The 17,932-nt window shown below is 53.0% G+C and overlaps 21 non-coding genes across 21 annotated transcripts; 10 read left to right on the top strand and 11 right to left on the bottom strand.

The window, feature by feature from the left end:
* The first annotated feature begins 418 nt into the window (after positions 1-418).
* LOC134544084 (U5 spliceosomal RNA) lies at positions 419-538 on the top strand. Its single transcript, XR_010077515.1, has one exon. It is a non-coding gene; the product is annotated as a U5 spliceosomal RNA (small nuclear RNA).
* A 299-nt stretch (positions 539-837) lies between these two features.
* Positions 838-1,000, bottom strand: LOC134544053 (U1 spliceosomal RNA). Its single transcript, XR_010077484.1, has one exon. It is a non-coding gene; the product is annotated as a U1 spliceosomal RNA (small nuclear RNA).
* Positions 1,001-7,337: 6,337 nt separating this feature from the next.
* Positions 7,338-7,500, bottom strand: LOC134544052 (U1 spliceosomal RNA). The gene has a single exon (XR_010077483.1). It is a non-coding gene; the product is annotated as a U1 spliceosomal RNA (small nuclear RNA).
* A 543-nt stretch (positions 7,501-8,043) lies between these two features.
* Positions 8,044-8,163, top strand: LOC134544083 (U5 spliceosomal RNA). The gene has a single exon (XR_010077513.1). It is a non-coding gene; the product is annotated as a U5 spliceosomal RNA (small nuclear RNA).
* A 299-nt stretch (positions 8,164-8,462) lies between these two features.
* Positions 8,463-8,625, bottom strand: LOC134544051 (U1 spliceosomal RNA). Its single transcript, XR_010077482.1, has one exon. It is a non-coding gene; the product is annotated as a U1 spliceosomal RNA (small nuclear RNA).
* A 543-nt stretch (positions 8,626-9,168) lies between these two features.
* On the top strand, positions 9,169-9,288 carry LOC134544082 (U5 spliceosomal RNA). The gene has a single exon (XR_010077512.1). It is a non-coding gene; the product is annotated as a U5 spliceosomal RNA (small nuclear RNA).
* A 299-nt stretch (positions 9,289-9,587) lies between these two features.
* LOC134544050 (U1 spliceosomal RNA) lies at positions 9,588-9,750 on the bottom strand. Its single transcript, XR_010077481.1, has one exon. It is a non-coding gene; the product is annotated as a U1 spliceosomal RNA (small nuclear RNA).
* Positions 9,751-10,293: 543 nt separating this feature from the next.
* Positions 10,294-10,413, top strand: LOC134544080 (U5 spliceosomal RNA). The gene has a single exon (XR_010077510.1). It is a non-coding gene; the product is annotated as a U5 spliceosomal RNA (small nuclear RNA).
* A 299-nt stretch (positions 10,414-10,712) lies between these two features.
* LOC134544049 (U1 spliceosomal RNA) lies at positions 10,713-10,875 on the bottom strand. The gene has a single exon (XR_010077480.1). It is a non-coding gene; the product is annotated as a U1 spliceosomal RNA (small nuclear RNA).
* Positions 10,876-11,418: 543 nt separating this feature from the next.
* LOC134544078 (U5 spliceosomal RNA) lies at positions 11,419-11,538 on the top strand. The gene has a single exon (XR_010077509.1). It is a non-coding gene; the product is annotated as a U5 spliceosomal RNA (small nuclear RNA).
* A 299-nt stretch (positions 11,539-11,837) lies between these two features.
* On the bottom strand, positions 11,838-12,000 carry LOC134544048 (U1 spliceosomal RNA). The gene has a single exon (XR_010077479.1). It is a non-coding gene; the product is annotated as a U1 spliceosomal RNA (small nuclear RNA).
* A 543-nt stretch (positions 12,001-12,543) lies between these two features.
* On the top strand, positions 12,544-12,663 carry LOC134544077 (U5 spliceosomal RNA). Its single transcript, XR_010077508.1, has one exon. It is a non-coding gene; the product is annotated as a U5 spliceosomal RNA (small nuclear RNA).
* Positions 12,664-12,962: 299 nt separating this feature from the next.
* On the bottom strand, positions 12,963-13,125 carry LOC134544093 (U1 spliceosomal RNA). Its single transcript, XR_010077523.1, has one exon. It is a non-coding gene; the product is annotated as a U1 spliceosomal RNA (small nuclear RNA).
* A 543-nt stretch (positions 13,126-13,668) lies between these two features.
* LOC134544076 (U5 spliceosomal RNA) lies at positions 13,669-13,788 on the top strand. Its single transcript, XR_010077507.1, has one exon. It is a non-coding gene; the product is annotated as a U5 spliceosomal RNA (small nuclear RNA).
* A 299-nt stretch (positions 13,789-14,087) lies between these two features.
* Positions 14,088-14,250, bottom strand: LOC134544081 (U1 spliceosomal RNA). The gene has a single exon (XR_010077511.1). It is a non-coding gene; the product is annotated as a U1 spliceosomal RNA (small nuclear RNA).
* A 543-nt stretch (positions 14,251-14,793) lies between these two features.
* On the top strand, positions 14,794-14,913 carry LOC134544075 (U5 spliceosomal RNA). The gene has a single exon (XR_010077506.1). It is a non-coding gene; the product is annotated as a U5 spliceosomal RNA (small nuclear RNA).
* A 299-nt stretch (positions 14,914-15,212) lies between these two features.
* Positions 15,213-15,375, bottom strand: LOC134544069 (U1 spliceosomal RNA). The gene has a single exon (XR_010077500.1). It is a non-coding gene; the product is annotated as a U1 spliceosomal RNA (small nuclear RNA).
* Positions 15,376-15,918: 543 nt separating this feature from the next.
* On the top strand, positions 15,919-16,038 carry LOC134544074 (U5 spliceosomal RNA). Its single transcript, XR_010077505.1, has one exon. It is a non-coding gene; the product is annotated as a U5 spliceosomal RNA (small nuclear RNA).
* Positions 16,039-16,337: 299 nt separating this feature from the next.
* On the bottom strand, positions 16,338-16,500 carry LOC134544058 (U1 spliceosomal RNA). The gene has a single exon (XR_010077489.1). It is a non-coding gene; the product is annotated as a U1 spliceosomal RNA (small nuclear RNA).
* A 543-nt stretch (positions 16,501-17,043) lies between these two features.
* LOC134544073 (U5 spliceosomal RNA) lies at positions 17,044-17,163 on the top strand. The gene has a single exon (XR_010077504.1). It is a non-coding gene; the product is annotated as a U5 spliceosomal RNA (small nuclear RNA).
* Positions 17,164-17,462: 299 nt separating this feature from the next.
* On the bottom strand, positions 17,463-17,625 carry LOC134544044 (U1 spliceosomal RNA). Its single transcript, XR_010077475.1, has one exon. It is a non-coding gene; the product is annotated as a U1 spliceosomal RNA (small nuclear RNA).
* Positions 17,626-17,932: the final 307 nt, after the last annotated feature.

Raw genomic sequence — 17,932 nt, 5'->3', positions numbered from 1 at the left:
CATCACACTACATGACAGTACACACCAACAATGCAAATACAATTTCTTCCTACAACTGCCCGTTTCTACTCGCACCTCGTTTCCTTTGTTTCTGTACCCACGGCGACGGTCGACCGCCGCGTGCATTTGGTTACCCCGTTTGCCGCGTGGCGGCACTTGGTTACACCGTTTGCCGCGTGGCGGCACTCGGGTCGTCGCGTCCGCCTCGGCAAAAAGGCGGGCACCACGGCACAGTCGAGAGGGGAACTTTTTTCCATTAGCAACATACCTAGGGTTTCACGAAATATCGAGTGCCGTGTCCCACGAGGCGATTTTCGGACGATTCGCGGCTTCAGGCTGCACGACCGTACGCTATTTTCACCATTAGTGGTGGTCCGCACATTTTTCCTATATAGTCCGGATTTTCAAAGTTTCAACCGTGCTCTGGTTTCCCTTCAAACGCATAAATCTTTCGCCTTTTACTAAAGATTTCCGTGGAGGGGAACATTTGATGAGTCTTTAAACAATTTTTTGTTGTGCCCAGTGTTTACACACTGGGCCGGTTACCGTTAAACCACTGGGCCCGGGGGTGAGGCGGGGAGGGGGAAATCTGAAAAATCGAATTGGACAAGTATCGTTCATGGGAATTTTTTTTTTCTTTTTTCAACTATTACCATGCACAATTACGTACCTTCCTTCCGCACTTTCAAGACGGTGGGGTTGTTCGCCAAGGCACCGTAAACTTGAGACCTACGAATGCATTACATACCATACACAGATGAAAAAAAAAAAAAAAATTACACTTCACTGTACATAATTCTTAACACTACTTCACAACTACTAAGTTGAAATTTTTTCACCGGGACAGCGCGAACGCAGTCCCGACTACCAAAAATTACGCGCCCGAGTTACCCACATTTGGGGTAATCGCAGAGGTCAGCTCAACCGAAGTGCAAGGGAAGAGCCTCACCCTGGGGGAACCCCCTGCTTGATCAGGGTAGCCCCTACGCCAGGTAAGTATGCTGCGCAGTGTTTCGCTTTTCTATTTCACTTGGAGCTCGGACCACCTCATCAACGTGTTTTGAGGTTATGTACTTCTACCTCCGAAACAGCTCTTTCCCCAGACATAACACTCCCGTGCCAGTTCATCACACTACATGACAGTACACACCAACAATGCAAATACAATTTCTTCCTACAACTGCCCGTTTCTACTCGCACCTCGTTTCCTTTGTTTCTGTACCCACGGCGACGGTCGACCGCCGCGTGCATTTGGTTACCCCGTTTGCCGCGTGGCGGCACTTGGTTACACCGTTTGCCGCGTGGCGGCACTCGGGTCGTCGCGTCCGCCTCGGCAAAAAGGCGGGCACCACGGCACAGTCGAGAGGGGAACTTTTTTCCATTAGCAACATACCTAGGGTTTCACGAAATATCGAGTGCCGTGTCCCACGAGGCGATTTTCGGACGATTCGCGGCTTCAGGCTGCACGACCGTACGCTATTTTCACCATTAGTGGTGGTCCGCACATTTTTCCTATATAGTCCGGATTTTCAAAGTTTCAACCGTGCTCTGGTTTCCCTTCAAACTGCTCTTAGGTGCTACTCTGAGTGGTTTGCAGGGATTTCCTTAGTTAATTCGAGTTTTCCTCGCGTGCTTTTATAATCCGACCAGTCGTTTCTGGTGCGAAGACTTGCTGCTGGGTGCATATCCGGATCTGGTAACTCTCAGCAGCAAGCAACAGGGTCCCCCCCTGGGCATTGCTGGGGGGACTCTGCAGAAATAAATTCAACCCTCGGGTTCCACTAATTATTATTTTATTTTTATTTACAAGTTCTACTCAGCATCACTCCTATTATATTCACTCCATCTTCTTCCACCTTTAACTGACTGCTGACTGCTGCTGCTGCTTCCTGGGGCTGTCACCAGGTGGCCGAGAAGAGTAGTTCCTCCCAGGTGTGGCTCTTGGCCTGCCGACTTGATTGTTTCTCGTCGGCATGGCCGAGGGGGGGTCCGGGGAGGACCCGCCCCTGGGGGACTCCGACTTTGAGGGCCGACTCCAACCGCCATTGAGGGACTACACCAGGCCTCCTGGTGGCCACCGAGACCGGACGGGTGCCTCGGGCGATGCTGGAGCAGAGGGATGCTCGCCGCCCCCCACCCCCAGCCGGACCGGGATCCGCACCCAGGAGCGCTGCACGAAGGTGTCGGAGTCCAAGCATCACCAGATGGTGCCACCTGGCTTCTGCTCCGACACCCCCTTCACCCCGGACGTCACCATGGCAGCAACCCTCACCACCACGACCACCACCATGACGACCACGACAGTTTGCACTTTCACCCCCTCTGCTTCTCACCCCATCTCCTCACCATTCTCAGCGCCTTCCCCCTCACTGCCACTCATCCCTGTCGAGCCTGCGGCCCCCCGGGACGTGCCGATGGACACCGGCTTCAGCCTCCCCCGCCGGACGGTGAAGCGGCCGAGGATGGGGCGCGCCGAGGACCGCACCTCCATCTCCAACCGGTTTGGCGCCCTCGAGCTCGACTCCGCCGGCGAGGAGGGGACCTCGTCCCGGGACTCGTCACCTGCACCATCCACGTCATCCCGCATCTCACACCTCACCCGCCGCACCACCCCCCGACCGACTACGACCGCCGCGACTCAGCCATCGACCTCCGCTGCTCGTCAGCCGTCGCCTCGACCATCCACCTCCGCATCTGCACCTGGACCCCGCACCCGGCCTCCCACCCAACCTGCTGCCGCCCCCGCATCTGCCTCCGCCGCCGCCACCGTCAAGCCTACCCGCATGCCGCCCATCGGCTGCCGCCTCCCCATCACCACCAGCCCCTTCACCCTGGCCCAATCGTTTCAGTCGCTCCTTTCTGGCAAGCTATCCATCACCTCCGTCGACGGCCGCACCTCCTTTTACACTTCTAACGCCGCTGATCACACCTTCCTATACAACCACCTCACCCAGCTCGGCCATCAGCCTTTCACGCACCTGCGACAGGACGAGAAGGGGGACCGACTCGTCCTGAAGCGTCTCCCACTCACCACTACCCCCGAGGAGGTGCACGCCGCCCTCCTCGACCTGGACCTACCCGTTGCTTCCGTCACTCCGCTCCGCGTCACCGACACCGCCACGACCCGTCCGTTCCTGGTTAATACTCACCACCTGGGGGAGGCAGCTCCCTTCCTGGCTCTACGCTCCCTGGGCTGCTGGGTGGTCTCCGTCGAACGCTATCGTGGCAGCGGGCGGGTCCCGCAGTGTTACCGGTGCCAGCAGGCCGGCCACCCATCCACACGCTGCGAGAGGCCGGTGGCCTGTTTCAAGTGTGCCGGGCCCCACCGGTCCCGCGAGTGCACTTCGACGACTCCGAAGTGCGTCAATTGCGGCGAGGCGCACTTCGCGACTTCCATGGACTGCCGGGTGAACCAGGCCTACCTCAGACGCCACCCCCCCCGACAACAGCCTGAGGCCACCCCGGCACCGCGACCGCGACCGCCAAACTTGACCGACGCTCGTGCCTTTCCCGCCGTCACCTCCAACGCCTGGACTCGGCGCGGTTCCGCCGCCGCCACCCTGTTCCCCTCCCGCGACGGGCCATCTCCATCTGCACCTCAGGGCCCCTCATCTCACCGACCGGACGCTGACGACACTTCATTCACCGCGATCATACGTGACCTCATCCAGCTGTTTCGGCAGTACTTTCCCTTCATTCGCCGCACCCTGACCGCCCTGTCCCATGCCAAGTCCCCTTCGGAGAGATTCGAGGTGCTCCTCCAAGCGCTTCTGGGTCTCTTCGATGGATCCCCCGCCGCCCCTTAAGCTCCTAGTCTGGAACGCCTTTTCTTTGCTCCCTAAGCTTCTCGACTTCCTTCACCTCGTCGACGAGCACTCACCCGATGTCGTGTTCCTATCAGAGACCTGGCTGACCCCCGCTGTACCCCTCCGCGTCCCGGGATATGCCGTCCACCGCTCCGACCGTGATGGTCGGGGGGGTGGGGTGGCACTCCTGGTGCGCGACACCTTCACCCATCACCGCCGACACATTCCACCTTCACCCGCGACTGAGGCTGTGGCCGTGCGCCTGTTCGGACAGCCCTACTCCCTGACTCTAGTCTCCGTGTATCTCCCACCCCAATTTGCCTTCCCCTCTGCCGCCGTTGTCGCCCTCGGTCGGCTCGATGCCCATGTCGTGCTGGCCGGGGACTTCAACGCCACCCATCCCTACTGGGGCTGCGTCGCGGCCAACCGCCGAGGCAGCTCCCTCCGTCAGCTCCTCCGGCGTACTAACCTCTCCATCTGCGCCCCCGCCACCCCCACATTCTTCCCCGCTCAGCACCACCGTCGTCCCAGTATCATCGACCTCGCCCTCACCACACCGCTCCCCATCATCTCTGGTCTCACCACGCTCACCGCCGGGGCCTCGGATCACCTGCCCGTCCTCGGCTCCCTTCACTTCTACCCCCATTCCAACCCGCACCTTCCCCGCTTCGACTTCCGCAACGCCGACTGGAATGGGTTCCAGACCACCCTCTCATCATCACTCGACCTCACCCTCCCCTTCGACACCCCCGACCGTCTCGACGCCAACGTCGTGTCATTCACCCGGGCCGTCTCTGCGGCCGCCTCCGCTCACATTCCGCTGGCCACTCCAAGTACCCGCATCACCCCCTTCCCGCCTTACCTGCGTGACGCCGTGGTCCTGCGCGACCGCTTCCGCGGCCTGTGGCAGGCCAACCGGTCCCCGTTGACACGGATGGTGTTCCTCCTGCTGCGGGGCCGGTGCCGCCGGATGGTCGCGGCGTGGAAGGCGCATTTGGAGACCCGGCGTCTCGGCTCCCTCGCCTCTGCATCCGGCTCTCTGTGGACCTACGTCCGGCGCCTCCGATCGGTCCCCACCACTATTCCCCCACTCACCCACCCGGCCGGGGTGGCGGAGACTGCCCCTGAGCGATCGGAGGCGGTCGCTGCCTACCTCGCGACCACGTTTGCCTCCGCTGACCCCCCCACCCTCTCCTCCGAGTCTTCGGACGACGGGGACACACCCCCCCCCCCTCGCACATCACGTCACTCTGCCCGTTCTTCCGGACTCTCTGCCATTCCCTCTCGCCACGCCATCGGAGGTGCGCACACTCCTCCTCCGTCTCAAGCCCCCTTCTGCCCCCGGTTCCGACTCTCTGCCTGCACCCGTCCTCCGTGCTCTTCCTCGGAAGGCGACGGTCTTCCTTACCCGCATCATCAACGCGATGTTCCTTCTCTGTCATTTCCCCACCCCTTGGAAAGTGGCCATTGTCTCACCCATACCCAAACCCGGGAAGCCCCCTTCCCTACCATCATCGTACCGCCCCATTTCTCTTCTACCCATCATCTCTAAGGTCGCAGAGCGGACCATTCTCACACGCCTTCTCCTTCACGTCAACCTCTTGCATCTTCTCCCCCATCACCAGTTCGGTTTCCGCAAACGTCACTCCACCTCCCACGCCATCGCCCGTGTGGAGGTGCTGGCTGTCCAAGGTTTCGCACGGCGCCAACACACGGGCATGGTGCTTCTGGACCTTGCCCGGGCATTTGATTCCGTGCCCCATTCACAACTCATTCACCGTCTCTCCGCCACCGACCTTCCACCTCATCTCATACGCCTCATCTGCTCGTTCCTGGGGGGTCGTACCTTCCGGGTTCGGGTGGAGGGCGAACTCTCCGACCCCCGTCACATCATGGCCGGCGTCCCCCAGGGCGCCATCCTTTCACCCCTTCTCTTCACCCTTCACATCGCCGACCTGCACCCACCACCTGGCACTCACCTGGTTCAGTACGCCGATGACACTTGCCTCCTCGCTTCCTCCGTCTCCGAGCGGATGCTCGGCGACCGCCTGAGCCGCGGGCTCACATCACTCTCTACTCAGTTCCTCGCGCACGGCATCGGGCTGAACTGCTCGAAGACCCAATCCATTCTCTTCTCACGCATCCACCCACGCCAGGACCACCCCCCACGAGTTTCCAGCACTGCCATCCCCTGGTCACCCGAGGTCCGCTATCTGGGGGTGACCCTGGACAGTACCTTCACTTTCATCCCGCACCTTGCTTCCATGAAGACTCAATCCAGGGCGGTCTTGGCGCAGCTGGCACCGATACTGCGACCCTCATCTGGCACCCCCCTCCCGGTTCGCATCACCGCATTTCATTCCTACGTCATCCCACGCTTCACCTACGCATCCCCCGTGTGGGTTCATTCATCCCGTTTCAACCTTCGCCCCATTACCCGCACCTACTTCCTGGGGATTCGTCTCCTTCTCGGACTCCCCCGCGCCACCTCCAGGCTGACTCTCCTGGCAGACTCCGGCCTGCCCCACCTTCACCCTCTCCTTCGCTCCATGACAACTTACTTCCTACGCCGATGCCGACGCAGCGACAACCCCCTCATCCTTCAACTTGCGGAGCCGCTGCCTCCTGCACCCCACCCACGACGACCGCTCTTTTCGACTGACCACTTACGCGACGACTCCGACGACGACGCTGACGACGTCCCGGCGGCCGGTGGGCCCGGTAGATGACGGCGTAGACCTCCACGTCCACCGGTAGCCTCCGCGGACCCGCCACCATAGTTCACCATCTACATCGCCACTCCGTCTTCTTCCCATCGTCATCAGCGTCGCCGTTTTCTCCGCGCGGCCTCCATCAGCTGCGCGGCTCCTGGATCAGCATCTCTTCACCCCCAGCAGTCCCTCACCCCCCCTCCACCCAACAAGTAGCCGGGACCTTCAAGAACCTCCGTGTTGGCGGGGTCCAGCAGCATCGTCATGTTCTTCATCTTTGTGTTTATGTTCTGTACAGTGTTCTTGTCCACTGCCTTGTATGTATCTTTATGTATTAAATGATGTTTTTGTGTGTGGGCCCCTAGGGGCCCCACTTATTTAAAAAAAAAAAAAAAAAAAAAAAAAAAAAAAAAAAAAAAAAAAAAAAAAAAAAAAAAAAAAAAACTAAAGATTTCCGTGGAGGGGAACATTTGATGAGTCTTTAAACAATTTTTTGTTGTGCCCAGTGTTTACACACTGGGCCGGTTACCGTTAAACCACTGGGCCCGGGGGTGAGGCGGGGAGGGGGAAATCTGAAAAATCGAATTGGACAAGTATCGTTCATGGGAATTTTTTTTTTCTTTTTTCAACTATTACCATGCACAATTACGTACCTTCCTTCCGCACTTTCAAGACGGTGGGGTTGTTCGCCAAGGCACCGTAAACTTGAGACCTACGAATGCATTACATACCATACACAGATGAAAAAAAAAAAAAAAATTACACTTCACTGTACATAATTCTTAACACTACTTCACAACTACTAAGTTGAAATTTTTTCACCGGGACAGCGCGAACGCAGTCCCGACTACCAAAAATTACGCGCCCGAGTTACCCACATTTGGGGTAATCGCAGAGGTCAGCTCAACCGAAGTGCAAGGGAAGAGCCTCACCCTGGGGGAACCCCCTGCTTGATCAGGGTAGCCCCTACGCCAGGTAAGTATGCTGCGCAGTGTTTCGCTTTTCTATTTCACTTGGAGCTCGGACCACCTCATCAACGTGTTTTGAGGTTATGTACTTCTACCTCCGAAACAGCTCTTTCCCCAGACATAACACTCCCGTGCCAGTTCATCACACTACATGACAGTACACACCAACAATGCAAATACAATTTCTTCCTACAACTGCCCGTTTCTACTCGCACCTCGTTTCCTTTGTTTCTGTACCCACGGCGACGGTCGACCGCCGCGTGCATTTGGTTACCCCGTTTGCCGCGTGGCGGCACTTGGTTACACCGTTTGCCGCGTGGCGGCACTCGGGTCGTCGCGTCCGCCTCGGCAAAAAGGCGGGCACCACGGCACAGTCGAGAGGGGAACTTTTTTCCATTAGCAACATACCTAGGGTTTCACGAAATATCGAGTGCCGTGTCCCACGAGGCGATTTTCGGACGATTCGCGGCTTCAGGCTGCACGACCGTACGCTATTTTCACCATTAGTGGTGGTCCGCACATTTTTCCTATATAGTCCGGATTTTCAAAGTTTCAACCGTGCTCTGGTTTCCCTTCAAACGCATAAATCTTTCGCCTTTTACTAAAGATTTCCGTGGAGGGGAACATTTGATGAGTCTTTAAACAATTTTTTGTTGTGCCCAGTGTTTACACACTGGGCCGGTTACCGTTAAACCACTGGGCCCGGGGGTGAGGCGGGGAGGGGGAAATCTGAAAAATCGAATTGGACAAGTATCGTTCATGGGAATTTTTTTTTTCTTTTTTCAACTATTACCATGCACAATTACGTACCTTCCTTCCGCACTTTCAAGACGGTGGGGTTGTTCGCCAAGGCACCGTAAACTTGAGACCTACGAATGCATTACATACCATACACAGATGAAAAAAAAAAAAAAAATTACACTTCACTGTACATAATTCTTAACACTACTTCACAACTACTAAGTTGAAATTTTTTCACCGGGACAGCGCGAACGCAGTCCCGACTACCAAAAATTACGCGCCCGAGTTACCCACATTTGGGGTAATCGCAGAGGTCAGCTCAACCGAAGTGCAAGGGAAGAGCCTCACCCTGGGGGAACCCCCTGCTTGATCAGGGTAGCCCCTACGCCAGGTAAGTATGCTGCGCAGTGTTTCGCTTTTCTATTTCACTTGGAGCTCGGACCACCTCATCAACGTGTTTTGAGGTTATGTACTTCTACCTCCGAAACAGCTCTTTCCCCAGACATAACACTCCCGTGCCAGTTCATCACACTACATGACAGTACACACCAACAATGCAAATACAATTTCTTCCTACAACTGCCCGTTTCTACTCGCACCTCGTTTCCTTTGTTTCTGTACCCACGGCGACGGTCGACCGCCGCGTGCATTTGGTTACCCCGTTTGCCGCGTGGCGGCACTTGGTTACACCGTTTGCCGCGTGGCGGCACTCGGGTCGTCGCGTCCGCCTCGGCAAAAAGGCGGGCACCACGGCACAGTCGAGAGGGGAACTTTTTTCCATTAGCAACATACCTAGGGTTTCACGAAATATCGAGTGCCGTGTCCCACGAGGCGATTTTCGGACGATTCGCGGCTTCAGGCTGCACGACCGTACGCTATTTTCACCATTAGTGGTGGTCCGCACATTTTTCCTATATAGTCCGGATTTTCAAAGTTTCAACCGTGCTCTGGTTTCCCTTCAAACGCATAAATCTTTCGCCTTTTACTAAAGATTTCCGTGGAGGGGAACATTTGATGAGTCTTTAAACAATTTTTTGTTGTGCCCAGTGTTTACACACTGGGCCGGTTACCGTTAAACCACTGGGCCCGGGGGTGAGGCGGGGAGGGGGAAATCTGAAAAATCGAATTGGACAAGTATCGTTCATGGGAATTTTTTTTTTCTTTTTTCAACTATTACCATGCACAATTACGTACCTTCCTTCCGCACTTTCAAGACGGTGGGGTTGTTCGCCAAGGCACCGTAAACTTGAGACCTACGAATGCATTACATACCATACACAGATGAAAAAAAAAAAAAAAATTACACTTCACTGTACATAATTCTTAACACTACTTCACAACTACTAAGTTGAAATTTTTTCACCGGGACAGCGCGAACGCAGTCCCGACTACCAAAAATTACGCGCCCGAGTTACCCACATTTGGGGTAATCGCAGAGGTCAGCTCAACCGAAGTGCAAGGGAAGAGCCTCACCCTGGGGGAACCCCCTGCTTGATCAGGGTAGCCCCTACGCCAGGTAAGTATGCTGCGCAGTGTTTCGCTTTTCTATTTCACTTGGAGCTCGGACCACCTCATCAACGTGTTTTGAGGTTATGTACTTCTACCTCCGAAACAGCTCTTTCCCCAGACATAACACTCCCGTGCCAGTTCATCACACTACATGACAGTACACACCAACAATGCAAATACAATTTCTTCCTACAACTGCCCGTTTCTACTCGCACCTCGTTTCCTTTGTTTCTGTACCCACGGCGACGGTCGACCGCCGCGTGCATTTGGTTACCCCGTTTGCCGCGTGGCGGCACTTGGTTACACCGTTTGCCGCGTGGCGGCACTCGGGTCGTCGCGTCCGCCTCGGCAAAAAGGCGGGCACCACGGCACAGTCGAGAGGGGAACTTTTTTCCATTAGCAACATACCTAGGGTTTCACGAAATATCGAGTGCCGTGTCCCACGAGGCGATTTTCGGACGATTCGCGGCTTCAGGCTGCACGACCGTACGCTATTTTCACCATTAGTGGTGGTCCGCACATTTTTCCTATATAGTCCGGATTTTCAAAGTTTCAACCGTGCTCTGGTTTCCCTTCAAACGCATAAATCTTTCGCCTTTTACTAAAGATTTCCGTGGAGGGGAACATTTGATGAGTCTTTAAACAATTTTTTGTTGTGCCCAGTGTTTACACACTGGGCCGGTTACCGTTAAACCACTGGGCCCGGGGGTGAGGCGGGGAGGGGGAAATCTGAAAAATCGAATTGGACAAGTATCGTTCATGGGAATTTTTTTTTTCTTTTTTCAACTATTACCATGCACAATTACGTACCTTCCTTCCGCACTTTCAAGACGGTGGGGTTGTTCGCCAAGGCACCGTAAACTTGAGACCTACGAATGCATTACATACCATACACAGATGAAAAAAAAAAAAAAAATTACACTTCACTGTACATAATTCTTAACACTACTTCACAACTACTAAGTTGAAATTTTTTCACCGGGACAGCGCGAACGCAGTCCCGACTACCAAAAATTACGCGCCCGAGTTACCCACATTTGGGGTAATCGCAGAGGTCAGCTCAACCGAAGTGCAAGGGAAGAGCCTCACCCTGGGGGAACCCCCTGCTTGATCAGGGTAGCCCCTACGCCAGGTAAGTATGCTGCGCAGTGTTTCGCTTTTCTATTTCACTTGGAGCTCGGACCACCTCATCAACGTGTTTTGAGGTTATGTACTTCTACCTCCGAAACAGCTCTTTCCCCAGACATAACACTCCCGTGCCAGTTCATCACACTACATGACAGTACACACCAACAATGCAAATACAATTTCTTCCTACAACTGCCCGTTTCTACTCGCACCTCGTTTCCTTTGTTTCTGTACCCACGGCGACGGTCGACCGCCGCGTGCATTTGGTTACCCCGTTTGCCGCGTGGCGGCACTTGGTTACACCGTTTGCCGCGTGGCGGCACTCGGGTCGTCGCGTCCGCCTCGGCAAAAAGGCGGGCACCACGGCACAGTCGAGAGGGGAACTTTTTTCCATTAGCAACATACCTAGGGTTTCACGAAATATCGAGTGCCGTGTCCCACGAGGCGATTTTCGGACGATTCGCGGCTTCAGGCTGCACGACCGTACGCTATTTTCACCATTAGTGGTGGTCCGCACATTTTTCCTATATAGTCCGGATTTTCAAAGTTTCAACCGTGCTCTGGTTTCCCTTCAAACGCATAAATCTTTCGCCTTTTACTAAAGATTTCCGTGGAGGGGAACATTTGATGAGTCTTTAAACAATTTTTTGTTGTGCCCAGTGTTTACACACTGGGCCGGTTACCGTTAAACCACTGGGCCCGGGGGTGAGGCGGGGAGGGGGAAATCTGAAAAATCGAATTGGACAAGTATCGTTCATGGGAATTTTTTTTTTCTTTTTTCAACTATTACCATGCACAATTACGTACCTTCCTTCCGCACTTTCAAGACGGTGGGGTTGTTCGCCAAGGCACCGTAAACTTGAGACCTACGAATGCATTACATACCATACACAGATGAAAAAAAAAAAAAAAATTACACTTCACTGTACATAATTCTTAACACTACTTCACAACTACTAAGTTGAAATTTTTTCACCGGGACAGCGCGAACGCAGTCCCGACTACCAAAAATTACGCGCCCGAGTTACCCACATTTGGGGTAATCGCAGAGGTCAGCTCAACCGAAGTGCAAGGGAAGAGCCTCACCCTGGGGGAACCCCCTGCTTGATCAGGGTAGCCCCTACGCCAGGTAAGTATGCTGCGCAGTGTTTCGCTTTTCTATTTCACTTGGAGCTCGGACCACCTCATCAACGTGTTTTGAGGTTATGTACTTCTACCTCCGAAACAGCTCTTTCCCCAGACATAACACTCCCGTGCCAGTTCATCACACTACATGACAGTACACACCAACAATGCAAATACAATTTCTTCCTACAACTGCCCGTTTCTACTCGCACCTCGTTTCCTTTGTTTCTGTACCCACGGCGACGGTCGACCGCCGCGTGCATTTGGTTACCCCGTTTGCCGCGTGGCGGCACTTGGTTACACCGTTTGCCGCGTGGCGGCACTCGGGTCGTCGCGTCCGCCTCGGCAAAAAGGCGGGCACCACGGCACAGTCGAGAGGGGAACTTTTTTCCATTAGCAACATACCTAGGGTTTCACGAAATATCGAGTGCCGTGTCCCACGAGGCGATTTTCGGACGATTCGCGGCTTCAGGCTGCACGACCGTACGCTATTTTCACCATTAGTGGTGGTCCGCACATTTTTCCTATATAGTCCGGATTTTCAAAGTTTCAACCGTGCTCTGGTTTCCCTTCAAACGCATAAATCTTTCGCCTTTTACTAAAGATTTCCGTGGAGGGGAACATTTGATGAGTCTTTAAACAATTTTTTGTTGTGCCCAGTGTTTACACACTGGGCCGGTTACCGTTAAACCACTGGGCCCGGGGGTGAGGCGGGGAGGGGGAAATCTGAAAAATCGAATTGGACAAGTATCGTTCATGGGAATTTTTTTTTTCTTTTTTCAACTATTACCATGCACAATTACGTACCTTCCTTCCGCACTTTCAAGACGGTGGGGTTGTTCGCCAAGGCACCGTAAACTTGAGACCTACGAATGCATTACATACCATACACAGATGAAAAAAAAAAAAAAAATTACACTTCACTGTACATAATTCTTAACACTACTTCACAACTACTAAGTTGAAATTTTTTCACCGGGACAGCGCGAACGCAGTCCCGACTACCAAAAATTACGCGCCCGAGTTACCCACATTTGGGGTAATCGCAGAGGTCAGCTCAACCGAAGTGCAAGGGAAGAGCCTCACCCTGGGGGAACCCCCTGCTTGATCAGGGTAGCCCCTACGCCAGGTAAGTATGCTGCGCAGTGTTTCGCTTTTCTATTTCACTTGGAGCTCGGACCACCTCATCAACGTGTTTTGAGGTTATGTACTTCTACCTCCGAAACAGCTCTTTCCCCAGACATAACACTCCCGTGCCAGTTCATCACACTACATGACAGTACACACCAACAATGCAAATACAATTTCTTCCTACAACTGCCCGTTTCTACTCGCACCTCGTTTCCTTTGTTTCTGTACCCACGGCGACGGTCGACCGCCGCGTGCATTTGGTTACCCCGTTTGCCGCGTGGCGGCACTTGGTTACACCGTTTGCCGCGTGGCGGCACTCGGGTCGTCGCGTCCGCCTCGGCAAAAAGGCGGGCACCACGGCACAGTCGAGAGGGGAACTTTTTTCCATTAGCAACATACCTAGGGTTTCACGAAATATCGAGTGCCGTGTCCCACGAGGCGATTTTCGGACGATTCGCGGCTTCAGGCTGCACGACCGTACGCTATTTTCACCATTAGTGGTGGTCCGCACATTTTTCCTATATAGTCCGGATTTTCAAAGTTTCAACCGTGCTCTGGTTTCCCTTCAAACGCATAAATCTTTCGCCTTTTACTAAAGATTTCCGTGGAGGGGAACATTTGATGAGTCTTTAAACAATTTTTTGTTGTGCCCAGTGTTTACACACTGGGCCGGTTACCGTTAAACCACTGGGCCCGGGGGTGAGGCGGGGAGGGGGAAATCTGAAAAATCGAATTGGACAAGTATCGTTCATGGGAATTTTTTTTTTCTTTTTTCAACTATTACCATGCACAATTACGTACCTTCCTTCCGCACTTTCAAGACGGTGGGGTTGTTCGCCAAGGCACCGTAAACTTGAGACCTACGAATGCATTACATACCATACACAGATGAAAAAAAAAAAAAAAATTACACTTCACTGTACATAATTCTTAACACTACTTCACAACTACTAAGTTGAAATTTTTTCACCGGGACAGCGCGAACGCAGTCCCGACTACCAAAAATTACGCGCCCGAGTTACCCACATTTGGGGTAATCGCAGAGGTCAGCTCAACCGAAGTGCAAGGGAAGAGCCTCACCCTGGGGGAACCCCCTGCTTGATCAGGGTAGCCCCTACGCCAGGTAAGTATGCTGCGCAGTGTTTCGCTTTTCTATTTCACTTGGAGCTCGGACCACCTCATCAACGTGTTTTGAGGTTATGTACTTCTACCTCCGAAACAGCTCTTTCCCCAGACATAACACTCCCGTGCCAGTTCATCACACTACATGACAGTACACACCAACAATGCAAATACAATTTCTTCCTACAACTGCCCGTTTCTACTCGCACCTCGTTTCCTTTGTTTCTGTACCCACGGCGACGGTCGACCGCCGCGTGCATTTGGTTACCCCGTTTGCCGCGTGGCGGCACTTGGTTACACCGTTTGCCGCGTGGCGGCACTCGGGTCGTCGCGTCCGCCTCGGCAAAAAGGCGGGCACCACGGCACAGTCGAGAGGGGAACTTTTTTCCATTAGCAACATACCTAGGGTTTCACGAAATATCGAGTGCCGTGTCCCACGAGGCGATTTTCGGACGATTCGCGGCTTCAGGCTGCACGACCGTACGCTATTTTCACCATTAGTGGTGGTCCGCACATTTTTCCTATATAGTCCGGATTTTCAAAGTTTCAACCGTGCTCTGGTTTCCCTTCAAACGCATAAATCTTTCGCCTTTTACTAAAGATTTCCGTGGAGGGGAACATTTGATGAGTCTTTAAACAATTTTTTGTTGTGCCCAGTGTTTACACACTGGGCCGGTTACCGTTAAACCACTGGGCCCGGGGGTGAGGCGGGGAGGGGGAAATCTGAAAAATCGAATTGGACAAGTATCGTTCATGGGAATTTTTTTTTTCTTTTTTCAACTATTACCATGCACAATTACGTACCTTCCTTCCGCACTTTCAAGACGGTGGGGTTGTTCGCCAAGGCACCGTAAACTTGAGACCTACGAATGCATTACATACCATACACAGATGAAAAAAAAAAAAAAAATTACACTTCACTGTACATAATTCTTAACACTACTTCACAACTACTAAGTTGAAATTTTTTCACCGGGACAGCGCGAACGCAGTCCCGACTACCAAAAATTACGCGCCCGAGTTACCCACATTTGGGGTAATCGCAGAGGTCAGCTCAACCGAAGTGCAAGGGAAGAGCCTCACCCTGGGGGAACCCCCTGCTTGATCAGGGTAGCCCCTACGCCAGGTAAGTATGCTGCGCAGTGTTTCGCTTTTCTATTTCACTTGGAGCTCGGACCACCTCATCAACGTGTTTTGAGGTTATGTACTTCTACCTCCGAAACAGCTCTTTCCCCAGACATAACACTCCCGTGCCAGTTCATCACACTACATGACAGTACACACCAACAATGCAAATACAATTTCTTCCTACAACTGCCCGTTTCTACTCGCACCTCGTTTCCTTTGTTTCTGTACCCACGGCGACGGTCGACCGCCGCGTGCATTTGGTTACCCCGTTTGCCGCGTGGCGGCACTTGGTTACACCGTTTGCCGCGTGGCGGCACTCGGGTCGTCGCGTCCGCCTCGGCAAAAAGGCGGGCACCACGGCACAGTCGAGAGGGGAACTTTTTTCCATTAGCAACATACCTAGGGTTTCACGAAATATCGAGTGCCGTGTCCCACGAGGCGATTTTCGGACGATTCGCGGCTTCAGGCTGCACGACCGTACGCTATTTTCACCATTAGTGGTGGTCCGCACATTTTTCCTATATAGTCCGGATTTTCAAAGTTTCAACCGTGCTCTGGTTTCCCTTCAAACGCATAAATCTTTCGCCTTTTACTAAAGATTTCCGTGGAGGGGAACATTTGATGAGTCTTTAAACAATTTTTTGTTGTGCCCAGTGTTTACACACTGGGCCGGTTACCGTTAAACCACTGGGCCCGGGGGTGAGGCGGGGAGGGGGAAATCTGAAAAATCGAATTGGACAAGTATCGTTCATGGGAATTTTTTTTTTCTTTTTTCAACTATTACCATGCACAATTACGTACCTTCCTTCCGCACTTTCAAGACGGTGGGGTTGTTCGCCAAGGCACCGTAAACTTGAGACCTACGAATGCATTACATACCATACACAGATGAAAAAAAAAAAAAAAATTACACTTCACTGTACATAATTCTTAACACTACTTCACAACTACTAAGTTGAAATTTTTTCACCGGGACAGCGCGAACGCAGTCCCGACTACCAAAAATTACGCGCCCGAGTTACCCACATTTGGGGTAATCGCAGAGGTCAGCTCAACCGAAGTGCAAGGGAAGAGCCTCACCCTGGGGGAACCCCCTGCTTGATCAGGGTAGCCCCTACGCCAGGTAAGTATGCTGCGCAGTGTTTCGCTTTTCTATTTCACTTGGAGCTCGGACCACCTCATCAACGTGTTTTGAGGTTATGTACTTCTACCTCCGAAACAGCTCTTTCCCCAGACATAACACTCCCGTGCCAGTTCATCACACTACATGACAGTACACACCAACAATGCAAATACAATTTCTTCCTACAACTGCCCGTTTCTACTCGCACCTCGTTTCCTTTGTTTCTGTACCCACGGCGACGGTCGACCGCCGCGTGCATTTGGTTACCCCGTTTGCCGCGTGGCGGCACTTGGTTACACCGTTTGCCGCGTGGCGGCACTCGGGTCGTCGCGTCCGCCTCGGCAAAAAGGCGGGCACCACGGCACAGTCGAGAGGGGAACTTTTTTCCATTAGCAACATACCTAGGGTTTCACGAAATATCGAGTGCCGTGTCCCACGAGGCGATTTTCGGACGATTCGCGGCTTCAGGCTGCACGACCGTACGCTATTTTCACCATTAGTGGTGGTCCGCACATTTTTCCTATATAGTCCGGATTTTCAAAGTTTCAACCGTGCTCTGGTTTCCCTTCAAACGCATAAATCTTTCGCCTTTTACTAAAGATTTCCGTGGAGGGGAACATTTGATGAGTCTTTAAACAATTTTTTGTTGTGCCCAGTGTTTACACACTGGGCCGGTTACCGTTAAACCACTGGGCCCGGGGGTGAGGCGGGGAGGGGGAAATCTGAAAAATCGAATTGGACAAGTATCGTTCATGGGAATTTTTTTTTTCTTTTTTCAACTATTACCATGCACAATTACGTACCTTCCTTCCGCACTTTCAAGACGGTGGGGTTGTTCGCCAAGGCACCGTAAACTTGAGACCTACGAATGCATTACATACCATACACAGATGAAAAAAAAAAAAAAAATTACACTTCACTGTACATAATTCTTAACACTACTTCACAACTACTAAGTTGAAATTTTTTCACCGGGACAGCGCGAACGCAGTCCCGACTACCAAAAATTACGCGCCCGAGTTACCCACATTTGGGGTAATCGCAGAGGTCAGCTCAACCGAAGTGCAAGGGAAGAGCCTCACCCTGGGGGAACCCCCTGCTTGATCAGGGTAGCCCCTACGCCAGGTAAGTATGCTGCGCAGTGTTTCGCTTTTCTATTTCACTTGGAGCTCGGACCACCTCATCAACGTGTTTTGAGGTTATGTACTTCTACCTCCGAAACAGCTCTTTCCCCAGACATAACACTCCCGTGCCAGTTCATCACACTACATGACAGTACACACCAACAATGCAAATACAATTTCTTCCTACAACTGCCCGTTTCTACTCGCACCTCGTTTCCTTTGTTTCTGTACCCACGGCGACGGTCGACCGCCGCGTGCATTTGGTTACCCCGTTTGCCGCGTGGCGGCACTTGGTTACACCGTTTGCCGCGTGGCG

The sequence above is a fragment of the Bacillus rossius genome, unplaced genomic scaffold (assembly GCF_032445375.1).
Source record: "Bacillus rossius redtenbacheri isolate Brsri unplaced genomic scaffold, Brsri_v3 Brsri_v3_scf279, whole genome shotgun sequence".
Lineage (NCBI taxonomy): Eukaryota > Metazoa > Arthropoda > Insecta > Phasmatodea > Bacillidae > Bacillus > Bacillus rossius.
The sequence above is the reverse complement of the archived record's forward strand: the minus strand, read 5'-3'. Positions and strand labels throughout refer to the sequence as shown.